This window comes from Rhinoraja longicauda, chromosome 18, assembly GCF_053455715.1.
Source record: "Rhinoraja longicauda isolate Sanriku21f chromosome 18, sRhiLon1.1, whole genome shotgun sequence".
Classification (NCBI taxonomy): Eukaryota; Metazoa; Chordata; class Chondrichthyes; order Rajiformes; family Arhynchobatidae; genus Rhinoraja; species Rhinoraja longicauda.
The window spans coordinates 36970766-36978332 of NC_135970.1; positions in this window are offsets into that span (position 1 = coordinate 36970766).

Below are 7567 nucleotides of genomic sequence, written 5' to 3' on the forward strand. Positions count from 1 at the left end.
CTGCCTGACCCTCTGAGTTACTCCAGCATTTTGTGTCTACCTTCGACAGCGGGACAGGCAGCATCCCTGGAGAAAGGAGGAACGGGTGACGTTTCGGGTCGACACCCTTCTTCACACCCTTTCTACCCGAAACGTCACCCATTCCTTCTCTCCAGAGTTGCTGCCGGTCCCGCTGAGTTACTCCAGCATTTTTTTTAGCAATGCATGCAAAGGCACAGCGTGGAAACAGGCCCTTCAGCCATCGATCACCCGCACACTAGTTCTATGTTATCCCAGTTTTGCATCCTACACGCCAGGGGCAATTTACAGAAGACAATTAAGCTACATGCCTACAGGTCTTTGGAAGTGGGAGGAAACTGGAGCACCCGGAGGAAACCCACGCGGTCACAGGGAGAACGTGAAAACAACCTAAAGATGGCAGCCACTGTGGCACAGCGGTGGAACTACTGCCTTACCGCACCAGAGACTCGGGCTGCTCGACCCTGACTGTGGGCGCTGTCTGTATGGAGTTTGTCCGTTCTCCCCGTGACCTGCGTGGGTTTACTCCGAGATCTTTGGTTTCCACCCGCACTCCAAAGACGTGCAGGTTTGTAGGTTAATTGGCTTGGTATAAAGTGTGAAATTGTCCCTAGTGTGTGTTGGGTAGTGTTAATGTGCGGGGATCACTGGTCGGTGCGGACTCGGTGGGTCGAAGGGCCTGTTTCCGTGCTGTATCCCTAAACTAAACTAAAGTAAACTAAACTAACCTCAACTAAAGTAAACTAAACTAAAGTAAACAATCAACTTATTTAATTTAGACATACAGATTAGAAACAGGCCCTATGGCCCACCGAGTCCATGCCAACCATTGATTAAAGACATGCGGGTTTGTAGGTAAATTGGCCACTGACCGTAAATCTCCCGCCCACACTAATTCTATGTTATTCAACGTTTGCATCCACTCCCTACACGCAAGGGGCAGTTTACAGAGGGCCAATTAACCTACAAACACATGGGTCTTTGAGATGAAGGAGGAAACCGGGGCATCCGGAGGAAACCCACGCTGTCACAGGGAGAACAGGCAAACTCCACACCACAAGGTCAGATTCGAACCCCTTGTCTTTGGCAGTGTGAGGCAGCAGCTCCACCAGCTGCCCCATTATTTTATACCGTGACCAATATTTGCACCTCTACTTACAGGATGCTAAGTTAGAGAGACTAGTACCACATAGAGTCACAGAGTAAAACTGCCCCTTCTATGCTTGTCCTACCTGCCCACATTTGGCCCATGTCCTTCTAAGCATTTCCTATCTATGTACCTATCAAAGATAATAGAGCAGAGCAAGATAGACCACTCGACCCTAAAAACCGTAGTACGTCATGGCGCCATTTTAGTAGGCAGAAACTTGCAGAAACATTTTAAAAGACAGATACCAAAAATCTGTGAATTGATAGATGAGATACATTCTGCATTTTTATGGTATCATCACACATACTGTTCCCCCAAATCACTGATTACACTGCGAGAGGCAGAGCGAACAGCAGGTTTTGCTTACTAAAATGGCTCCTTTGCGTACTTCACTTCAGTATAGGTGATTTCGACGGAGTGGTTTATCTTGCTCCACTCTATTATCTTTGGTATCTATCCAAATATCTTTTAAGTGCTGTGATAGAACCTGCCTCAACTATCCCCTTTGGCAGCTTGTCCCATACACCCATCAACCTATGTGAGTAAAAGTTGTTCCTCAGGTTCCTATTAAATCTTTCTCTCTCGTCGTAAATCAATGCCCTCTGGCTCTTGATTCCCCTATTCTGGATAAAAGATTCTGTGCATTTGCCCTATCTATTCCCCTCATGATCTTATACACCCCTCCATCCTCCTGCACTCTAAGGAATACAGTCCAAGCCTACCTAACCTCTCCCAAAAACTCAGGCCCTCAGGTCCTGGCAACATCCTCGTATATTTTCTCTGTATTCCTTCCACATTAACAAACCCTTTTCCTACAGCAGACTGCACAATACTCCAATGTGGCCTCACCAACATCTTGTGCAGATTTAGTTTTCTGAGCGTCAGGACCCAATTGTCAACTGATATATACTTTAGACCTCAGAGGCACAGCACAGAAACAGGCCCTTCAGCCCAACGAGTCCATGCCGACCAGCGATCACCCCATATATGAGCACTATAACTACACACCGGGGACAATTTACAATTTTACTGAAGCCAATTAACCTAAAAAACCTGTACGTCTTTGGAGTGTGGGAGGAAGCTGGAGCACCCAGAGAAAACCCACGCGGTCATGGGGAGAACGTACAAACTCTGTACAGACATCACCCGTGGTCAGGAACGAACCCGGGTCTCCGGCGCTGTGAGGCAGCAACTCTACCGCTGCGCCTTTAAGCTATCCAATTGCAGTTTCTGATCCAGTTGTCTTGGAGACTGAAGATTATTTGTTCATTCAACTGCCAAGTTAAGAACATTTTATAGTAAAATTAAATTGAACAAATAAAGTTTTGAACTAAAATAAAAAATTGCCTCATCACTCACCAATGAATGTTACATCGTGCCATGTGGATAAGGAATGGACACCAAAAAGTGAGGAAATTATTTAAAATATGCACAACATAAATATATTAATATATTTTAAATAAGTACTCAATTATTTTAGTAGTTGCTAACCAAGAGTACCAGGGATTAGCACCCTGCGACAGAGAGTGGTTGGAAAATCCTTATGGTAGTGCAACACAAGTAAACCGAAGGATTTATTAAAAGTTAGAAAAGAGAAGTTAGTAAAAGACACCATCGGGAAATGGGTACAGCAAAACTTTCCAATATTGTTGAAAAAGGTGATTGGAAAAATACTGAGACCGTTTGTTTTATAGGCTTATTGCTGAAGTTTTCCAAAGGCTCCATTTTAAATTATAGCTCTATTTTGTTGCCATTAATTACATTCCCTTCAAATTGCAGAACATGCTAATGACAGACTGCAACCATATCCTTGAATGAACGTCCAAATTGCAGATAAGTTCATTGCTGGAAGGAACTGCAGATGCTGGTTTAAACCGAAGATAGACACAAAATGCTGGAGTAACTCAGCAGGGCAGGCAGCATCTCTGGAGAGAAGCAATGGGTGACGTTTTGGGCCGAGACCCTTCTTCACACCCTTTTGAAGAAGGGTCTCGACCCGAAATGTCGCCCGTTCCTTCTCTCCAGAGATGCTGCCTATCCCACTGAGTTTTTCTCCAGTTTTTTGTGTCTATCCTCTGCACGTAAATTAAGCTAATTGAATAACCTAATTGGTTGGTTGAAAGATACAGTTTTGAAACAGACTCACAGAGTCCACGTCGACCATCCATACATGTTGCTAAACTAGTAAACGGGTCTGAAGAAGGATCTCGACCCGAATCGTCACCCATTCCTTCTCTCCTGAGATGCTGCCTGACCTGCTGAGTTACTCCAGCATTTTGTGAATAAATACCTTCGATCCATACATGTTCTGTTATTCCAGTTTCTCATCCACTCCCTACAGACTAGGGGCAATTTACAGGCAGCATCTCTGGAGAACATGCTTCAGTGAAGCTTCGGGTCAGGACCCTTCTTCAGACACAAAGCGTCGCCTACTCCTTTTCTCCAGAGATGCTGCCTGACCCGCTGAGTAACTCCTGCGTTTGGTGTCTTTCTTTGGTACATGCCAGCACCTGCAGTTCCTTGATATTGCGGCAGGACAAAGATGGCTGGAATTAGTCAGTCCTAGATTAGATGTCAAGCTGCAATTGCTGCAGAATGCAAGGAATAGGAGGGAGATGGTCCCAGGTACAAGAATTAGAGTCTGATCCAAACTTCAGATGGAAAAAGATTCCTAAAACGAACATTCACAAGGCCAGTCCGTGAATCACAACATGATAAGTTTTACTCTGCAAATGGAAAGGCAGAAGGGAAAATCAAAAGTGTCAGTATTACAGTATAGCAAAGGGGATTACAGAGGCATGAGGCAGGAGCTGGCCAAAATTGACTGGAAGGAGGCCCTAGCAGGGAAGACGGTAGAACAGCAATGGCAGGTATTCCTGGGAATAATGCAGAGGTTGCAGGATCAATTTATCCCAAAGAGGCGGAAAGACTCTAAGGGGAGTAAGAGACACCTGTGGCTGACAAGGGAAGTCAAGGACAGCATAAAAATTAAGGCGAGGAAGTATAACATAGCAAAGAAGAGTGGGAAGACAGAGGATTGGGACTCTTTTAAAGAGCAACAAAAGTTAACTAAAAAGGCAATACGGGAAGAAAAGATGAGGTACGAGGGTAAACTAGCCAATAATATAAAGGAGGATAGCAAAAGTTTTTTTAGGTACGTGAAGAGGAAAAAAATAGTCAAGGCAAATGTGGGTCCCTTGAAGACAGAAGCAGGGGAATTTATTGTGGGGAACAAAGAAATGGCAGACGAGTTAAACCGTTACTTTGGATCTGTCTTCACTGAGGAAGATACACACAATCTCCCAAATGTTCTAGGGGCCGGAGAACCTAGGGTGATGGAGGAACTGAAGGAAATCCACATTAGGCAGGAAATGGTTTTGGGTAGACTGATGGGACTGAAGGCTGATAAATCCCCAGGGCCTGATGGTCTGCATCCCAGGGTACTTAAGGAGGTGGCTCTAGAAATAGTGGAAGCATTGGAGATCATTTTTCAATGTTCTATAGATTCAGGATCAGTTCCTGTGGATTGGAGGATAGCAAATGTTATCCCACTTTTTAAGAAAGGAGGGAGAGAGAAAACGGGTAATTATAGACCAGTTAGTCTGACATCAGTGGTGGGGAAGATGCTGGAGTCAATTATAAAAGACGAAATTGCTGAGCATTTGGATAGCAGTAACAGGATCATTCCGAGTCAGCATGGATTTACGAAGGGGAAATCATGCTTGACAAATCTACTGGAATTTTTTGAGGATGTAACTAGGAAAATTGACAGGGGAGAGTCAGTGGATGTGGTGTACCTCGACTTTCAGAAAGCCTTCGACAAGGTCCCACATAGGAGATTAGTGGGCAAAATTAGAGCACATGGTATTGGGGGTAGGGTACTGACATGGATAGAAAATTGGTTGACAGACAGAAAGCAAAGAGTGGGGATAAATGGGTCCCTTTCGGAATGGCAGGCAGTGACCAGTGGGGTACCACAAGGTTCGGTGCTGGGACCCCAGCTATTTACGATATACATTAATGACTTAGATGAAGGGATTAAAAGTACCATTAGCAAATTTGCAGATGATACTAAGCTGGGGGGGTAGTGTGAATTGTGAGGAAGATGCAATAAGGCTGCAGGGTGACTTGGACAGGTTGTGTGAGTGGGCGGATACATGGCAGATGCAGTTTAATGTAGATAAGTGTGAGGTTATTCACTTTGGAAGTAAGAATAGAAAGGCAGATTATTATCTGAATGGTGTCAAGTTAGGAAGAGGGGATGTTCAACGAGATCTGGGTGTCCTAGTGCATCAGTCACTGAAAGAAAGCATGCAGGTACAGCAGGCAGTGAAGAAAGCAATGGAATGTTGGCCTTCATAACAAGAGGAGTTGAGTATAGGAGCAAAGAGGTCCTTCTACAATTGTACCGGGCCTTGGTGAGACCGCACCTGGAGTACTGTGTGCAGTTTTGGTCTCCAAATTTGAGGAAGGATATTCTTGCTATTGAGGGCGTGCAGCGTAGGTTCACTAGGTTAATTCTCCGAATGGCGGGACTGTCGTATGTTGGAAGGCTGGAGCAATTAGGCTTGTATACACTGGAATTTAGAAGGATGAGGGAGGATCTTATTGAAACATATAAGATAATTAGGGGATTGGACACATTAGAGGCAGGAAACATGTTCCCAATGTTGGGGGAGTCCAGAACAACGGGCCACAGTTTAAGAATAAGGGGTAGGCTATTTAGAACGGAGATGAGGAAGAACTTTTTCAGTCAGAGAGTGGTGAAGATGTGGAATTCTCTGCCTCAGAAGGCAGTGGGGGCCAGTTCGTTGGATGCTTTCAAGAGAGAGCTGGATAGAGCTCTTAAGGATAGCGGAGTGAGGGGGTATGGGGAGAAGGCAGGAACGGGGTACTGATTGAGAGTGATCAGCCATGATCGCATTGAATGGCGGTGCTGGCTCGAAGGGCTGAATGGCCTCCTCCTGCACCTATTGTCTATTGTCTAATCCAGGACGCAAACAAACAATACTGGGTGCGCAAAGCTTCTTCCCTACAACCATCAGGCTATTAAACACTACAACCTCCAAATAGGCTCCAAACTATATAAACTTGCGGACATTAATTTTGCACTATTATTGTCTATTTATTTATCTGTTTAATTTTATTTTATGTACTGAACTTTTAGTCTGGTTTAGTTTAGTTTAGAGTTACAGCGCGGAAACAGGCCCTTCGGCCCACTGAGTCCGCGCCAACCAGCGATCCCCGCACATTAACACTATGCTACACACACTTGGGACAATTTACACATAGACCAAGCCAATTAACTGACAAACCTGTACGTCTTTGGTGTATGGGAGGAATCCGAAGACCCCGGAGAAAACCCATGCAGGTCACGAGGGAGAACGTACAAACTCCGTACAGACGGCGCCCGTAGTTGGGATCGAACCCGGGTCTCCGGCGCTGGAAGCGCTGCAAGGCAGCAACTCTACCGCTGTGTCACCGTGGTCTTTTCTTTTTGCTGTCCACTCTGTCTGTTTACAGAGTACTTTGTTTACATATTCTGTTGTGCTGCTGCAGGTAAGAATTTCATTGTTCTATCTGGGACACATGACAATAAAACACTCTTGACTCTTGACAAACTGAGAACAATCACCTTGAATTTTGACGGGTAGTCCACTGTGCAAGCTGCAGGTGCTTTGCAATTAAAAGTTTGAATGAAGTTTAGAAGTATACCCTTTGTCAGGTGTTCGTGGTGCAAGAAAAACATTTGTGCAAATTCATCACACCGCAGCGTTGAACCAGCTGAAGTGCTGAGTAGGCAGAAAACGTCGGTACAATTTCACAGAGTGGAAACTCAAATAGACTTACCGACTAAACGAATTAAATATTTAGAGGAGAACAGTACAGCCAGATCGAGAGGTAGAGTTACAGAGCTACTTAAATGGAAAATAGTTGTACGGATCGATTTTTGTGGTAGGATGATGCATGGCCTCGAAATCCTATTGATAACAGCACTGGAAAGACACTAAGTACTGGAATACTGGAATACGGTCACAGTGGCGCAGCGGTAGAGTTGCTGCCTTGCAGCGAATGCAGCGCCAGAGACCCAGGTTCGGGTGCTGTCTGTAGGGAGTTTGTACTTTCTCCCCGTGACCTGCGAGGGTTTTCTCCGAGATCTTCGGTTTCCACGTGGATACAGGCCTTTTCGGCCCACCGAGTTCGCGCTCACCGGCAACCCACGAACACTAACACCATCCCACATACTGAGGGACAATTTATAATCATACCAAAGCCAATTAACAGACCTGTACATCTTTGGAGTGTGGGTGGAAACCAGAGCTCCCGGAGTAAACCCACGCGGGTCACGGATAGAACATACTAGACCAAATGGACACATTGGGCCCAAACCTGCATTGG